Source organism: Triticum urartu, chromosome 2A, assembly GCF_056163025.1.
Source record: "Triticum urartu cultivar PI428250 chromosome 2A, HENAU_Tu73, whole genome shotgun sequence".
NCBI classification, from domain to species: Eukaryota; Viridiplantae; Streptophyta; class Magnoliopsida; order Poales; family Poaceae; genus Triticum; species Triticum urartu.
Genome location: NC_141874.1, coordinates 65976320 through 65994930, shown reverse-complemented (window position 1 = coordinate 65994930; position 18611 = coordinate 65976320).

The following is an 18611-nucleotide window of genomic DNA, read 5'->3' as shown; positions in this document are numbered from 1 at the left end:
TGCATTAAAATGTTTGGCACAAAATATTTGAATGATGGGAATGATTGCAATGTTGTTAGTATGAATTCTTTGAATACCCATGATGCTAATGATATGCAAAGCCACAAGCTTGGGGATGCTATGTTTGATGAAGATGATATGTTTAGTCCCCCAAGTTTTGATGAGCAAGTTTATTATGATGAAAGCATGCCTCCTATTTATGATGATTATTGTGATGACACGTATTCTATAAAGAATAAAGATAACCATGAAACTTGTCATCATGATTTTAATTTTCAATTGGATTATGCTTCACATGATAGTTATTTTGTTAAGTTTGCTCCCACTACTATTCATGAGAACAAATTTGCTTTTGTGGAGAGTAATAAAATTTCTATGCTTGTGCTTCATGAAAATAATGCTTTATGTGCTAGTTATATTGTTGAATTCATTCATGATGCTACTGAAAATTACTATGAGGGAGGAACATATGCTTGTAGGAATTGCAGTAATATCAAGTTTCCTCTCTATGTGCTTAAAGTTTTGAAGTTATGCTTGTTTTGCCTTCCTATGCTAGTTGATTATTGTTCCCATAAGTTGTTTGCTCACAAAATCCCTAAGCATAGGAAGTGGGTTAGGCTTAAATGTGCTAGTCATATGCTTCATGATGCTCCCGTTATGTTTCAATTCTTATCTTTTATGTGAGCATCATGGTCATCATCATGCCTAGCTAAAAAGGCAATAAAGAAAAGCGCTTGTTGGGAGGCAACCCAATATTTACCTTTACTGTTTTTGTGTGTTCACATGATTATGCTACTGTATTAATCATGTTTTATAGTTTTTGTTTCAATAAAGTGCCAAGTAAGACCTTTAGGATAGCTACAGTGATAGTTATTTGATCTTGCTGTAAAAAAACAGAAACTTTGCGCGCACGAGATTAGTTTTCATAAATCACAGAAACGTGCTTTGCAGTTGATTTTTTTGCAGAAGATTAATAAACAAATTGCTTAGGACTTCCTAATTTGGTAGAATTTTTGGAGCTGCAGAAGTATTCGAGAGTTACAGATTACTACAGACTGTTCTGTTTTTGACAGATTCTGTCTTCTATGTGTTGTTTGCTTATTTTGATGAATCTATGAGTAGTATCGGAGGATATGAACCATAGAGAAGTTGGAATACATTAGATATTACACCAATATGAATTTAGAATGAGTTCACAACAGTACCAAAAGTGGTGATTTATTTTCTTATACTAACGGAGCTTACAAGTTTTCTGTTGAGTTTTGTGTTGTGAAGTTTTCAAGTTTTGGGTAAAGATTCGATGGACTATGGAATAAGGAGTGGCAAGAGCCTAAGCTTGGGGATGCCCAAGGAACCTCAAGGTAATATTCAAGGACAACCAAAAGCCTAAGCTCGGGGCATCCCCTCTTTCGTCTTCGTTCATCGGTAACTTTACTTGGAGCTATATTTTTATTCACCACATGATATGTGTTTTACTTGGAGCATCAATTTATTTTGTTAGGATTTGCTTGCTGTTATTTAGAATAAGGTTTTGCATCTTTATTTCCAATAAAAATGTCAAGGATAGCCTTTACCATGCTTATTTTGCAAGTATACATGTTGCTGTTTCAAAACAGAAAGTTTATCGCTGTTGCAAAAATTCCCTAGAAAAGACAGAAAATGATAAAATGTTGAAACTTTTTGCATATTAAGCTCTGATAAATTCTCTACAGTGTGGTAGAATTTAATAATGTTTGGAGTTAGGGAAGTATTGATACTCTTGAATTCTTTACAGACTGTACTGTTTTGGCAGATTGCTGTTATGTTTGCATTGTTTGCATATGTTTGCCCGTTTAATGGTTCTATTTGAGGATAGGAGTGTTAAATATGCAGAGACATTTAGTATTCAATGTCTAATAATAATTTTTGTGATTTGCTACAGTAGAGAATGATAAGGTTTTTGCTTTGGTTTATACTAACTTATCTCACGAGTTCTTGTTGAGTTTTGTGTGAATGAAGTATTTGAGATTTAGGAAACCGTGATATGAGAGGAATTAAGGAGACATAAAAGATCAAGCTTGGGGATGCCCAAGGCACCCCAAGAATATTTCAAGAAGTCTCAAGCATCTAAGCTTGGGGATGCCCCGGTAGGCATCCCACCTTTCTTCTTCAACAATTATCGGTTAGTACCGGTTGAGCCTAAGTTTTTGCTTATTCACATGATGAGTGCTATCCTTGAAATGTCATTTTATTTTATTTTTGTTTTGCTTGCTGTTTTAATAAAATACCAAGATCTTAAATTCTTAAATGTTAGAGAGTCTTCACATAGTTACATAATTATTCGACTACTCATTGATCTTCACTTATATCTTTCGGAGTAGTTTGTCGTTTGCTCTAGTGCTTCACTTATATCCTTTCAGAGCACGGTGGTGGTTTTATTTTGAAGAAATAGTTGAACTCTCATGCTTCACTTATATTATTTTGAGAGTCTTTTAGGACAGCATGATAATTTACTTTGGTTATGAATCTAGTCCTAATATGATGGGCATCCAAGAGGGATATAATAAAAACTTTCATATAAAGTGCATTGAATACTAAGAGAAGTTTGATTCTTTATGATTGTTTTGAGTTATGAAGGTGGTGATATTATAGCCATGCTAGTAGAGTAATTGTGAATTTGAGAAATACTTGTGTTGAAGTTTGTGATTCCCGTAGCATGCACGCATGGTGAACCGTTATGTGATGAAGTTGGAGCATGATATATTTATTGATTGTCTTCCTTATGTGTGGAGGTCGGGATCGCGCGATGCTTAACTCCTACCAACCCTTTCCCTAGGAGCATGCGTGTAGTACTTTGTTTTGATGACTTGTAGATTTTTGCAATAAGTATGTGAGTTCTTTATGACTAATGTTGAGTCCATGGATTATACACACTCTCACCCTTCCACCATTGCTAGCCTCTCTTGTGTCGCGCAACTCTCGCCGGTACCATAAACCCATCATATACCTTCCTCAAAATAGCCACCATACCTACCTATTATGGCATTTCCATAGCCATTCCGAGATATATTGCCATGCAACGTTCCACCATTCCGTTTATTATGACACACTCCATCATTGTCATATTGCTTTGCATGATCATGTAGTTGACATCGTATTTGTGGCAAATCCACCATTCATAATTCTTTCATACATGTCACTCTTGATTCATTGCATATCCCGGTACACCGCCGGAGGCATTCACATAGAGTCATATTTTGTTCTAAGTATCGAGTTGTAATTCTTGAGTTGTAAGTAAATAAAAGTGTGATGATCTTCATTATTAGAGCATTGTCCCATGCGAGGAAAGGATGATGGAAACTATGATTCCCCCACAAGTCGGGATGAGATTCGGACTAAGAAAAAAAACAAAAAGAAAAAAAAGATGCAAAAAAAGAGAAAAGGCCCAAATAAAAAAATGAGAGAAAAAGAGAGAAGGGACAATGTTACTATCCTTTTACCACACTTGTGCTTCAAAGTAGCACCATGATCTTCATGATAGAGAGTCTCCTATGTTGTCACTTTCATATACTAGTGGGAATTTTCCATTATAGAACTTGGCTTGTATATTCCAATGATGGGCTTCCTCAAAGTGCCCTAGGTCTTTGTGAGCAAGCAAGTTGGATGCACACTCACTTAGTTTCCTTCTGAGCTTTCATACACTTATAGCTCTAGTGCATCTGTTGCATGGCAATCCCTACTCACTCACATTGATATCTATTGATGTGCATCTCCATAGCCCGTTGATATGCCTAGTTGATATGAGACTATCTTCCTCCTTTTTTTCTTCTCCACAACCACCATATTCTATTCCACCTATAGTGCTATGTCCATGGTCACACTCATGTATTGCGTGAAAGTTGAAAAAGTTTGAGAATACTAAAGTATGAAACAATTGCTTGGCTGAAACCGGGGTTGTGCATGATTTAAATATCTTGTGTGATGAAGATAGAGCATAGCCAGACTATATGATTTTGTAGGGATAGCTTTCTTTGGCCATGTTATTTTGAGAAGACATGATTGCTTTGTTAGTATGCTTGAAGTATTATTGTTTTCATGTCAATATTAAACTTTCGTTTTGAATCTTATGGACCTGAATATTCATGCCACAGTAAAGAAAATTACAATGATAATTATGTTAGGTAACATTCCACATCAAAAATTCTGTTTTTATCATTTACCTACTCGAGGACGAGCATAAATTAAGCTTGGGGATGCTTGATACGTCTCCAACGTATCTATAATTTTTGATTGTTTCATGCTATTATATTATCTGTTTTGGATGTTTATGGGCTTTACTAAACACTTTTATATGATTTTTGGGACTAACCTATTAACCCAGAGCCCAGTGCCAGTTTCTGTTTTTTCCTTGTTTTTGAGTATCACAGAAAAGGAAAACCAAACGGAGTCCAAGCAGAACGAAACCTTCGGGAGAGCTATTTTTGGAACGGAAGCAATCCAGGAGACTTGGAGTAGACGTCAGGGAAGCTTCGAGGAAGCCACGAGGCAGGGAGGCGCGCCCTACCCCCTGGGCGCGCCCCCACCCTCGTGGGCCCCTCGTGGCTCCCCTGAACGACTTCTTTCACCTATATATGTCCATATACCCTAAAAACATCGCAAAACACAATAGATCGGGAGTTCCGCCGCTGCAAACCTCCAGAGCCACGAAAAACCAATCGGGACCCTGTTCCGGCACCCTGCTGGAGGGGGATCCCTCATCGGTGGCCATCTTCATCATCCCGGCGCTCTCCATGACGAGGAGGGAGTAGTTCACCCTCGGGGCTGAGGGTATGTACCAGTAGCTATGTGTTTGATCTCTCTCTCTCTCTCTCTCTCTCTCTCTCGTGTTCTTGCTTTGGCACGATCTTGATGTATCGCGAGCTTTGCTATTATAGTTGGATCTTATGATGTTTCTCCCCCTCTACTCTCTTGTAATGGATTGAGTTTTCCCTTTGAAGTTATCTTATCGGATTGAGTCTTTAAGGATCTGAGAACACTTGATGTATGTCTTGCATGTGCTATCTGTGGTGACAATGGGATATTCACGTGATCCACTTGATGTATGTTTTGGTGATCAACTTGCGGGTTCCGTTTGTGAACTTATGCATAGGGGTTGGCACACGTTTTCGTCTTGACTCTCTGGTAGAAACTATGGGGCACTCTTTGAAGTTCTTTGTGTTGGTTGAATAGATGAATCTGAGATTGTGTGATGCATATCGTATAATCACACCCACGGATACTTGAGGTGACATTGGAGTATCTAGGTGACATTAGGGTTTTGGTTGATTTGTGTCTTAAGGTGTTATTCTAGTACGAACTCTATGATAGATCGAACGGAAAGAATAGCTTCGTGTTATTTTACTACGGACTCTTGAATAGATTGATCAGAAAGGATAACTTTGAGGTGGTTTCGTACCCTGCAATAATCTCCTCGTTTGTTCTCCGCTATTAGTGACTTTGGAGTGACTCTTTGTTGCATGTTGAGGGATAGTTATATGATCCAATTATGTTATTATTGTTGAGAGAACTTGCACTAGTGAAAGTATGAACCCTAGGCCTTGTTTCAACGCATTACAATACCGTTTACGCTCACTTTTATCATTAGTTACCTTGCTGTTTTTATATTTTCAGATTACAAAAACCTATATCTACCATCCATATTGCACTTGTATCACCATCTCTTCACCGAACTAGTGCACCTATACAATTTACCATTGTATTGGGTGTGTTGGGGACACAAGAGACTCTTTGTTATTTGGTTGCAGGGTTGCTTGAGAGAGACCATCTTCATCCTACGCCTCCCACGGATTGATAAACCTTAGGTCATCCACTTGAGGGAAATTTGCTACTGTCCTACAAACCTCTGCACTTGGAGGCCCAACAACATCTACAAGAAGAAGGTTGTGTAGTAGACATCACACCACTACAAAAAAAGACACATCCGTGACATTTTGGGCCAAACGATTTTTTTCCTGTCATGCTTATGACACTTCTATGACGATAACTGTGACAAAACCCGGTATCATCATAGATGTGGTGGGCTCCTACTTTTATGACAAAAAATATTGACAGAAAATGGGCTTTTTGTCCTAGGTGGGCCGGAGACGCACTTGCATGACATTCTTTGGGCCGTCCATGACGGAAAAAATCATGGTAGAAGCGAGGGCGAGGAAAATTTCGGGGACTTCTCGGTTACGGTGGGTGGTCGGAGTCGAGCGATGCACAGAGGGATTGCGCGTTTCTCTCATACACGTACATACGCGTGTGTGTGCGAGGTGTTGCGCTCTAACTAAACCCGAGCGAGGCGTTGGGCTCTAAGTGAACCCGAGCGATTGCACTAGCTACGTTACACTGAACCCCGATTGATCCCTTGCTATTAACTGAACCCGAGTGGTTCCTTCGCTACTGCTGCTAACTGAAGCCGATCGAAGCTCCCTCTTGATGAACAGTCCCCTATGGGGGTTGGATGAACAGGACCCCGTGGTAGTACAGGCCGTTGCCGCTGGATGAACAAGACCCCGATCGAGGAGGTCGGGGTGGATGAACAGTAGTCGGTGGAGGGACCCCGTGGAGGGCTGGTTGAACAGTAGCCTGTGGAGGCTGGATGAACAGGACCCCGTGGAGATGTGGTTGAACAGTAGCTGGTGGATGCTGGATGAACATGACCCCATGGATGAATAGTAGCTGGTGAAGGCTGGAGGAAGTCGACGGTGGATGAACAGTAGCAGGTGAGATGGTGGATGAACAGTAGCCTGTGGAGTCCCGTTTTGCGGTACGCCACACCCCTCCTGATGAACAGGACCTTGTTTCGACCGTAGGCGCTCCAACACAAGTCTGTTTCCTCCATTTTGCCGTACGCCACATCCCTCGCGGTCAACAACACCCCGTTTCGACTGTAGGAGCTCGAACACAAGTCTGTTTCCTCCATTTTGCGGTACGCCAGACCCTTCCTGATGAACATGACTCCGTTTCGACCGTACGCGGTCGAATAAAAGGCCGTTTTCCTCCATTTTGCGGTACGCTGGACCTCGTTCCGTCTGTTCCGTCCAAGCCTATTGGCTCCCGTTGAACACGACCCATTCCGACCCAGTCTGTTGTCTCCCGATGAACAAGACATGTTCCGACCCAGTCACTTGGCTCGTGGTGAAAATGGTGTTGTTTCCTCTGTTCCGACCCAGACGGTTAGCTGCCGATGAACAGGACAACGTGGATGCCGTCCATTGCCTCTCCATGTACACGAGCCCTGGCCATACGTATGCGTGAGTACGCGTTCGAGACCCCGCCCTTATGTATGTACGTAGTCGTATTTACTTTCTTGCAGTGTGGCTGTACGTACGTGTACACGATATATATAGAAGGGTGATGTCTACTACACAACCTTCTTCTTGTAGACGTTGTTGGGCCTCCAAGTGCAGAGGTTTGTAGGACAGTAGCAAATTTCCCTCAAGTGGATGACCTAAGGTTTATCAATCCGTAGGAGGCGTAGGATGAAGATGGTCTCTCTCAAGCAACCCTGCAACCAAATAACAAAGAGTCTCTTGTGTCCCCAACACACCCAATACAATGGTAAATTGTATAGGTGCACTAGTTCGGCGAAGAGATGGTGATACAAGTGGTATATGGATAGTAGATAAAGGTATTTGTAATCTGAAATTATAAAAAAATCAAGGTAACTAATGGTAAAAGTGAGCATAAACGGTATTGCAATGCTAGGAAACAAGGCCTGGGGTTCATACTTTCACTAGTGCAAGTGCTCTCAACAATAATAACATAATTGGATCACATAACTATCCCTCAACATGCAACAAAGAGTCACTCCAAAGTCACTAATAGAGGAGAACGAACGAAGTGATTATGGTAGGGTACGAAACCACCTCAAAGTTATTCTTTCCAATCAATCCGTTGGGCTATTCCTATAAGTGTCACAAACAGCCCTAGAGTTCGTACTAGAATAACACCTTAAGACACAAATCAACCAAAACCCTAATGTCACCTAGATACTCTAATGTCACCTCAAGTATCCGTGGGTATGATTATATGATATGCATCACACAATCTCAGATTCATCTATTCAACCAACACATAGAACCTCAAAGAGTGCCCCAAAGTTTCTACCGGAGAATCACGACGAAAACGTGTGCCAACCCCTATGCATAGGTTCATGGGCGGAACCCGCAAGTTGATCACCAAAACATACATCAAGTGAATCACGTGATATCCCATTGTCACCACAGATACGCACGGCAAGACATACATCAAGTGTTCTCAAATCTTTAAAGACTCAATCTGATAAGATAACTTCAAAGGGGAAACTCAATTCATTACAAGAGAGTAGAGGGGGGAAGAAACATCATAGGATCCAAATATAATAGCAAAGTTCGCGATACATCAAGATCGTATCACCTCAAGAACACGAGAGAGAGAGAGATCAAACACATAGCTACTGGTACATACCCTCAGCCCCGAGGGAGAACTACTCCCTCCTCGTCATGGAGAGCACCGGGATGATGAAGATGGCCACCGGAGAGAGATTGCCCCCTCCAGCAGGGTGCCGGAACGGGTCTAGATTGGCTTTCGGTGGCTACGGAGGCTTCTGGCGGCGGAACTCCCGATCTATTGTGCTCACGGATGTTTTTAGGGTATATGGAGATATATAGGCAGAAGAAGTACGTCAGGGGGGCCACGAGGGGCTCACGAGGGTGGAGGGTGCGCCCAGGGGGGGTGGGCGTGCCCCCCTGCCTCATGACCTCCTCGCAGATCCCCCGACGTGCACTCCAAGTCTTCTGGGCTTCTTTCCTTCCAAAAAAGAGTTCCGTGAAGTTTCAGGTCAATTGGACTCCGTTTGATTTTCCTTTTCTTCAAAACCCTAAAACAGGGTAAAAACAGAAACTGGCACTGGGCTCTGGGTTAATAGGTTAGTCCCAAAAATGATATAAAAGTGTATAATAAAGCCCATAAACATTCAAAACAGTAGATACTATAACATGGAGCAATCAAAAATTATAGATACGTTGGAGACGTATCAGCATCCCCAAGCTTAATTCCTGCTCGTCCTCGAGTAGGTAAATGATAAAAGAAAGAATTTTTGATGTGGAATGCTAGTTGGCATAATTTCAATGTAATTCTTCTTAATTGTGGTATGAATATTCAGATCTGGAAGATTCAAGACAAAAGTTCATATTGACATAAATATGATAATACTTCAAGCATACTAACTAAGCAATCATGTCTTCTCAAAATAACATGGCCAAAGAAAGTTCATCCCTACAAAATCATATAGTTTAGTCATGTTTCATTTTCATCACACAAGAATGCTCTCATCATGCACAACCCCGATGACAAGCCAAGCAATTGTTTCATACTTTAGTAATCTCAAACTCATAAACTTTCACGCAATACATGAGCGCGAGCCATGGATATAGCACTATGGGTGAAATAGAATATAATGAGGGGGTTATGTGGAGAAGACAAAAAGGAGAAAGTCTCACATCAACGAGGCTAATCAATGGGCTATGGAGATGCCCACCGATTGATGTTAATGCAAGGAGTAGGGATTGCCATGCAACAGATGCACTAGAGCTATAAATGTATGAAAGCTCAACAAAAGAAACTAGTGGGTGTGCATCCAACTTGCTTGCTCACGAAGACCTAGGGCACTTGAGGAGGCCCATTGTTGGAATATACAAGCCAAGTTCTATAATGACAAATTCCCACTAGTATATGAAAGTGATAACATGAGAGACTCTCTACTATGAAGATCATGGTGCTACTTTGAAGCACAAGTGTGGTAAAAGGATAGTAGCATTGTCCCTTCTCTCTTTTTCTCTCATTTTTTTATTTTTTATTTGGCCTTCTCTTTTTTTATGGCCTTCTCTTTTTTGGGGGCCTTCTCTTTTTTATGGCCTTTTTTATTCCTCACTTGGGACAATGCTCTAATAATGATGATCATCACACTTCTACTTATTTACAACTCAATGATTACAACTCGATACTAGAACAAGGATGACTCTATATGAATGCCTCCGGCGGTGTACCGGGATATGCAATGAACCAAGAGTGACATGTATGAAAGAATTATGAACGGTGGCTTTGCCACAAATACTATGTCAACTACATGATCATGCAAAGCAATATGACAATGATGATGCGTGTCATAATAAACGGGACGGTGGAAAGTTGCATGGCAATATATCTCGGAATGGCTATGGAAATGCCATAATAGGTACGTATGGTGGCTGTTTTGAGGAAGATATAAGGAGGTTTATGTGTGAAAGAGCGTATCATATCATGGGGTTTGGATGCACCGGCGAAGTTTGCACCAACTCTCAATGTGAGAAAGGGCAATGCACGGTACCGAAGAGGCTAGCAAGGATGGAAGGGTGAGAGTGCGTATAATCCATGGACTCAACACTAGTCATAAATAACTCACATACTTATTGCAAAAATCTACAAGTCATTAAAAACCTCGGCACTACGCGCATGCTCCTAGGGGGATAGATTGGTAGGAAAAGACCATCGCTCGTCCCCGACCGCCACTCATAAGGAAGACAATCAAATAACACCTCATGTTTCAAATTTATTACATAACGTTTACCATACGTGCATGCTACGGGACTTGCAAACTTCAACACAAGCATTTCTCAAATTCACAACTACTCAACTAGCACGACTTTGATATTATTACCTCCATGTCTCAAAACAATCATCAAGCATCAAACTTCTCTTAGTATTCAAAACACTCATAAGAATTTTTTACTAATCTCGAATACCTAGCATATTAGGATTTCAAGCAAATTACCATGCTATTTAAGACTCTCAAAAATAATCTAAGTGAAGCATTAGAGTTCATTTATTTCTTCAAAATAAAACTACCACCGTGCTCTAAAAGATATAAGTGAAGCACTAGAGCATCGGCAAACTACTCCGAAAGATATAAGTGAAGATCAATGAGTAGCTGAATAATTATGCAACTATGTGAAGACTCTCTAACATTTAAGAATTTCAGATCTTGTTATTTTATTCAAACATCAAGCAAAACATAATGAAATAAAATGACGCTCCAAGCAAAACACATATCATGTGGCGAATAAAAATATAGCTCGAAGTAAAGTTACCGATGAATGAAGACGAAAGAGGGGATGCCTTCCGGGGCATCCCCAAGCTTAGGATTTTGGTTGTCCTTGATTATTACCTTGGGGTGCCTTGGTCATCCCCAAGCTTAGGCTCTTGCCACTCCTTATTCCATAGTCCATCGAATCTTTACCCAAAACTTGAAAACTTCACAACACAAAACTTAACAGAAAACTCATAAGCTCCGTTAGTATAAGAAAGTAAATCACCACTTCAAGGTACTGTAATGAACTCATTATTTATTTATATTGGTTTTAAAACTACTGTATTCCAACTTCTTTATGGTTTATAAACTATTTTACTAGCCATAGATTCATCAAAATAAGTAAACAACACATGAAAGACAGAATCTGTCAAAAACAGAACAGTTTGTAGTAATCTGAATCAAACGTATACTTATGGAACTCATAAAATTCTCAAATAAATTTCTGGACCTGAGGAATATATATATTAATCATCTGAAAAAAGAATTAACTAAATATCACTTTCCAAATAAAAATTACAGCAATTCTCGTGAGCACCAAAGTTTCTGTTTTCTTATAGCATGATCAACAAGACTTTCCCCAAGTCTTCCCAAAAGTTCTACTTGGTACAAACACTAATTAAAAGCATTAAAACACATCTAAACAGAGGCTAGATGAATTATTAATTACTAAACAGGAGCAAAAAGCAAGGAACAAAAGTAAAGTTGGGTTGCCTCCCAACAAGCGCTATCGTTTAACGCCCTTAGCTAGGCATGATGATTTTGACGATGCTCACATAAAAGATAAGAATTGAAACATAAAGAGAGCATCATGAAGAATATGACTAGCACATTTAAGTCTAACCCACTTCCTATGAATAGGGATTTTGTGAGAAAATAACTTATGGGAACAAGAATCAACTTGCATAGGAAGGCAAAACAAGCATAACTTCAAAACTTTAAGCACATAGAGAGGAAACTTGATATTTTTGCAATTCCTACAAGCATATATTCCTCCCTCATAATAATTTTCAGTAGCATCATGAATGAATTCAACAATATAACCAGCACCTAAAGCATTCTTTTCATGATCTATAATCATAGAAATTTTATTACTCTCCACACAAGCAAAATTCTTCTTATTAATAATAGTGGGAGCAAACTCAACAAAATAATTATCATGTGAGGCATAATCCAATTGAAAACTAAAATCATGATGACAAGTTTCATGGATATCATTATTCTTTATAGCATACAAGTCATCACAATAATCATCATAGATAGCAACTTTGTTCTCATAAACAATTGGAACCTCTTCCGAAATAGTGGATTCATCACAAAATAAAGTCATGGCCTCTCTGAAACCACTTTCATCAACATAATCATCATAAATAGGAGGCATGCTTTCATCATAATATATTTGCTCATCAAAACTTGGGGGACAAAAAATATCATCGTCATTAAACATAGCTTCCCCAAGCTTGTGGCTTTGCATATCATTAGCATCATGGATATTCAAGGAATTCATACTAACAACATTGCAATCATGCTCATCATTCAAATATTTAGTGCCAAACATTCTAATGCATTCTTCTTCTAGCACTTGAGCACAATTATCAGAATCCTTATTCTCATGATAGATATTAAAAAGATAAAGCGTATGGGGCAAACTTAATTCCATTTTTAATTTTCTTTTATAAACTAAACTAGTGATAAAACAAGAAACTAAAAGACTCGATTGCAAGATCTAAAGATATACCTTCAAGCACTCACCTCCCTGGAAACGGCGCCAGAAAAGAGCTTAGTTGACGGGGTGTTAGTGCCGATTTCCTTGCCTCCCCGGCCACGGCGCCAAAAAAGAGCTTGATGTCTACTACACAACCTTCTTCTTGTAGACGTTGTTGGGCCTCCAAGTGCAGAGGTTTGTAGGACAGTAGCAAATTTCCCTCAAGTGGATGACCTAAGGTTTATCAATCCATAGGAGGCGTAGGATGAAGATGGTCTCTCTCAAGCAACCCTGCAACCAAATAACAAAGAGTCTCTTGTGTCCCCAACACACCCAATACAATGGTAAATCGTATAGGTGCACTAGTTCGGCGAAGAGATGGTGATACAAGTGGTATATGGATAGTAGATAAAGGTATTTGTAATCTGAAATTATAAAAACAGCAAGGTAACTAATGGTAAAAGTGAGCGTAAACGGTATTGCAATGCTAGGAAACAAGGCCTAGGGTTCATACTTTCACTAGTGCAAGTCCTCTCAACAATAATAACATAATTGGATCACATAACTATCCCTCAACATGCAACAAAGAGTCACTCCAAAGTAACTAATAGCGGAGAACGAACGAAGAGATTATGGTAGGGTACGAAACCACCTCAAAGTTATTCTTTCCAATCAATCCGTTGGGCTATTCCTATAAGTGTCACAAACAGCCCTAGAGTTCGTACTAGAATAACACCTTAAGACACAAATCAACCAAAACCCTAATGTCACCTAGATACTCCAATGTCACCTCAAGTATCCGTGGGTATGATTATACGATATGCATCACACAATCTCAGATTCATCTATTCAACCAACACATAGAACCTCAAAGAGTGCCCCAAAGTTTCTACCAGAGAATCACGACGAAAACGTGTGCCAACCCCTATGCATAGGTTCACGGGCGGAACCCGCAAGTTGATCACCAAAACATACATCAAGTGAATCACGTGATATCCCATTGTCACACAGATACGCATGACAAGACATACATCAAGTGTTCTCAAATCTTTAAAGACTCAATCCGATAAGATAACTTCAAAGGGGAAACTCAATTCATTACAAGAGAGTAGAGGGGGGGAAGAAACATCATAGGATCCAAATATAATAGCAAAGCTCGTGATACATCAAGATCGTATCACCTCAAGAACACGAGAGAGAGAGATCAAACACATACCTACTGGTACATACCCTCAGCCCTGAGGGAGAACTACTCCCTCCTCGTCATGGAGAGCACCGGGATGATGAATATGGCCACCGGAGAGAGATTGCCCCCTACGGCAGGGTGCCGGAATGGGTCTAGATTGGCTTTCAGTGGCTACGGAGGCTTCTGGCGGCGGAACTCCCGATCTATTGTGCTCACGGATGTTTTTAGGGTATATGGAGATATATAGGCAGAAGAAGTACGTCAGGGGGGCCACGAGGGGCTCACGAGGGTGGAGGGCGTGCCTAGGGGGGTGGGCGCGCCCCCTGCCTCGTGACCTCCTCGCAGATCCCCCGACGTGCACTCCAAGTCTTCTAGGCTTATTTCCTTCCAAAGATGAGTTTCGTGAAGTTTCAGGTCAATTGGACTCCGTTTGATTTTCCTTTTCTTCGAAACCCTAAAACAGGGTAAAAACAGAAACTGGCACTGGCTCTGGGTTAATAGGTTAGTCCCAAAAATGATATAAAAGTGTATAATAAAGCCCATAAGCATTCAAAACTGTAGATAATATAGCATGGAGCAATCAAAAATTATAGATACGTTGGAGACGTATCAAAGGGACTGCGTGACATGGTACGTTCGCGCCTCTACTACGACACGTGCATCTCCTTACTCGGCCACAGTTCGTTGCTCCAGAGAGACCGATCGACCAGTATGTACGTATACGTTCATGACCAGAATGACAATGCTACGTACGCTTTGACCAGGTGGGTCCCGAATGTCAGGGAGGATAAGGAGGCACTTCCTTGCGTGTGAAGTTATTGATGGTGGGTCCCAGCGGTCAGGGGGGAGAATCATTTTTTGCCCGTAAATATGGACGCACTTCCTTGCGTTCGAAGATGTAGCTGGTAGGTCCCAGCTGTCAGGGGGGAAACGTTTTTTTTGCAAAATACAGAGTCCCTTCCGGTGGGTCCCCGCTGTGAGGTGGAGGAATAATAATTTTATGCGTAATAAGGAGGCACTTCCTTGCTCCGGACGTGGACCTAGCTATCAGCCTCTCCACATACAGTCCTCTTCTGACGGAAGTCGTTCCTTGACCACGTTGACCATGCCACGCCGAGAGCACCAAGGCCGTGGACGATGGCGAGGCCTAGAAGGGGACGACGTGGAGCCGGGGAAGATGCGTCAGAGGATGCCCATGCGGAGAGGAGTATGAGGGATGACTGGTTCGGCTGCAGTATGAGGCTGCCGTCGCCACATAATAACACGGGTTGTGGGTGAGTAGACAGTAGAGGGATGGCCTGGCCAGTGGTGGGACTAGGGTGGGGCGGTGAGGCCTGCGCGGCAGCACAACCAGCCACTGGAGGCAGGAGCAGGCGGTCTCGCCAGCGCTGGTTGATACGTCCATTTTGCATCATGCTTTTATATTGATATTTATTGCATTATGGGCTGTTATTACACATTATGTCACAATACTTATGCCTATTATCTCTTATTTTACAAGGTTTACATGAAGAGGGAGAATGCCGACAACTGGAATTCTGGGCTGGAAAAGGAGCAAATATTAGAGACCTATTCTGCATAGCTCCAAAAGTCCTGAAACTTCACGGAGGTAGTTTTTGGAATTAATAAAAAATACTGGAGAAAGAATTAACCAGAGGGGGCCACCCAGCATCCACGAGGGTGGGGGGCGCGCCCCCCTACCTCGTGGGCCCCCTGGCAGGCCTCCGGTGCCCATCTTCTGCTATATGGAGTCTTTCATCCGAGAAAAAATCATAAGCAAGCTTTCGGGACGAAAATCCACCACCACGAGGCGGTACCTTGGCGGAACCAATCTAGGGCTATGGCAGAGTTGTTTTGCTGGGGAAACTTCCCTCCGGGAGGGGGAAATCATCACCGTCGTCATCACCATTGATCCTCTCATCGGGAGGGGGTCAATCTCCATCAACATCTTCACCAGCACCATCTCATCTCAAACCCTAGTTCATCTCTTGTATCCAATCTTTGTCTCCAAACCTCAGATTGGTACCTGTGGGTTGCTAGTAATGTTGATTACTCCTTGTAGTTGATGCTAGTTGGTTTACTTGGTGGAAGATCATATGTTCAGATCCTTAATGCATATTATTACCCCTCTGATTATGAACATGAATATTATTTATGAGTAGTTATGTTTGGTCCTGAGGACATGGGAGAAGTCTTGCTATAAGTAGTCATGTGAATTTGGTATTCGTTCAATATTTTGATGAGATGTACGTTGTCTTTCCTCTAGTGGTGTTATTTGAACGTCGACTACATGACACTTCAACATTGTTTGGGCCTAGAGGAAGGCATTGGGAAGTAATAAGTAGATGATGGGTTGCTAGAGTGACAGAAGCTTAAACCCTAGTTTATGAGTTGCTTCGTAAGGGGCTGATTTGGATCTGTCTGTTTCATGCTATGGTTAGGTTTACCTTAATACTTATTTTGTAGTTGAGGATGCTTGCAATAGGGGTTAATCATAAGTGGGATACTTGTCCAAGGAAGGGCAGTACCCAAGCACCAGTCCACCCAATATCAAATTATCAAAGTACCGAACGCGAATCATATGAGCGTGATGAAAACTAGCTTGATGATAATTCCCATGTGTCCTCGGGAGCGTTTTCCTTTATATAAGATTTTGTCCAGGCTTGTCCTTTGCTACAAAAAGGATTGGGCCATCTTGCTGCACCTTATTTACTTTTATTGCTTGTTACCTGTTACCAATTACCTTATCACAAAACTATCTGTTACCGATAATTTCAGTGCTTGCAGAGAATACCTTACTGAAAACTGCTTGTCATTGCCTTCTGCTCCTCGTTGGGTTCGACACTCTTACTTATCGAAAGGACTACGATAGATCCCCTATACTTGTGGGTCATCAAGACTCTTTTCCGGTGCCATTGCCGGGGAGTGAAGCGCCTTTGGTGAGTGGAATTTGGTAAGGAAAAATTTATATAGTGTGCTGAAATTTACTGTCACTTGTTACTATGGAACATAATCCTTTGATGGGCTTGTTCGGGGTATCTTCACCCCGACCAGTAGAGCAAAGAGTTGCTCCTCAACCTACTGAAAATGTTTACTTTGAAATTCCTTCGGGTATGATAGAGAAACTGCTAGCTAATCCTTTTACAGGAGATGGAACATTACATCCCGATTTGCACCTAATCTATATGGATGAAGTTTGTGGATTATTTAAGCTTGCAGGTATGCCCGAGGATGTTATCAAGAAGAAGGTCTTCCCTTTATCTTTGAAGGGAAAGGCATTGACATGGTTTAGGCTATGTGATGATATGGGATCATGGAACTACAACCGATTGAAATTGGAGTTTCATCAGAAGTTTTATCCTATGCATCTTGTTCATCGTGATCGCAATTATATATGTAATTTTTGGCCTCGCAAAGGAGAAAGCATCGCTCAAGCTTGGGGGAGGCTTAAATCAATGTTATATTCATGCCCCAATCATGAGCTCTCAAGAGAAATTATTATTCAATTTTTTTATGCTCGACTTTCTCTCAATAATCGCTCCATGCTCGATACTTCTTGTACTGGCTCTTTTATGATGAAGACTATTGAATTCAAATGGGATTTATTGGAAAGTATTAAACACAACTCCGAATATTGGGATCTCGACGAAGGTAAGGAGTCAGGTATAACACCTAAGTTTGATTGTGTTAAATCTTTTATGGATACCGATGTTTTCCGTGAATTTAGCACTAAATATGGACTTGACTCTGAGATAGTAGCTTCTTTCTGTGAATCCTTTACTATTCATGTTGATCTCCCTAAGGAGAAGTGGTTTAAATATAATCCTCCCATTGAAGTAAAAGTGGTTGAACCTATTAAAGTTGAAGAAAAGACTATCACTTATAATGATCATGTTGTTCCTACTGCTTATATTGAGAAACCACCTTTTCCTGTTAGAATGAAGGATCATGCTAAAGCTTCAACTGTGGTTCGTAAGAGTAACACTAGAACACCTACACCCCCTGAGCAAATTAAAGTTGAACCTAGTGTTGCTATGGTTAAAGATCTCTTGGCTGATAATATTGATGGGCATGTTATTTACTTCTGTGATGAAGCTGCTAGAATTGCTAGACCTGATACTAAAAATAAACATAGACCTGTTGTAGGCATGCCTGTTATCTCTGTTAAAATAAACATAGACCTCATTCCTTATATAAATAAATTATGCATGATATTGCACCTGCTGAGATAGAAGAGATTGATGTTACAATTAAGCTTGCTAATAGAGATACTATTTCACCTGTTGGGATTGTTAGAGATGTTGAAGTCTTGTGTGGGAAGGTTAAATACCCTGTTGATTTACTTGTTCTTGGTTCCCCACAAGATAACTTTTGTCCCATTATATTTGGTAGACCCTTCTTGAATACTATTAATGCTAGGATAGATTGCAAAAAGGATGTTGTTACTATTGGTTTGGGGGATATGTCTCATGAGTTTAATTTTGCTAAATTTCGTAGACAACCCCATGATAAAGAATTGCCTAGTAAAGATGAAATTATTGGTCTTGCTTCTATTTCCGTGCCTCCTAATGATCCTTTAGAACAATATT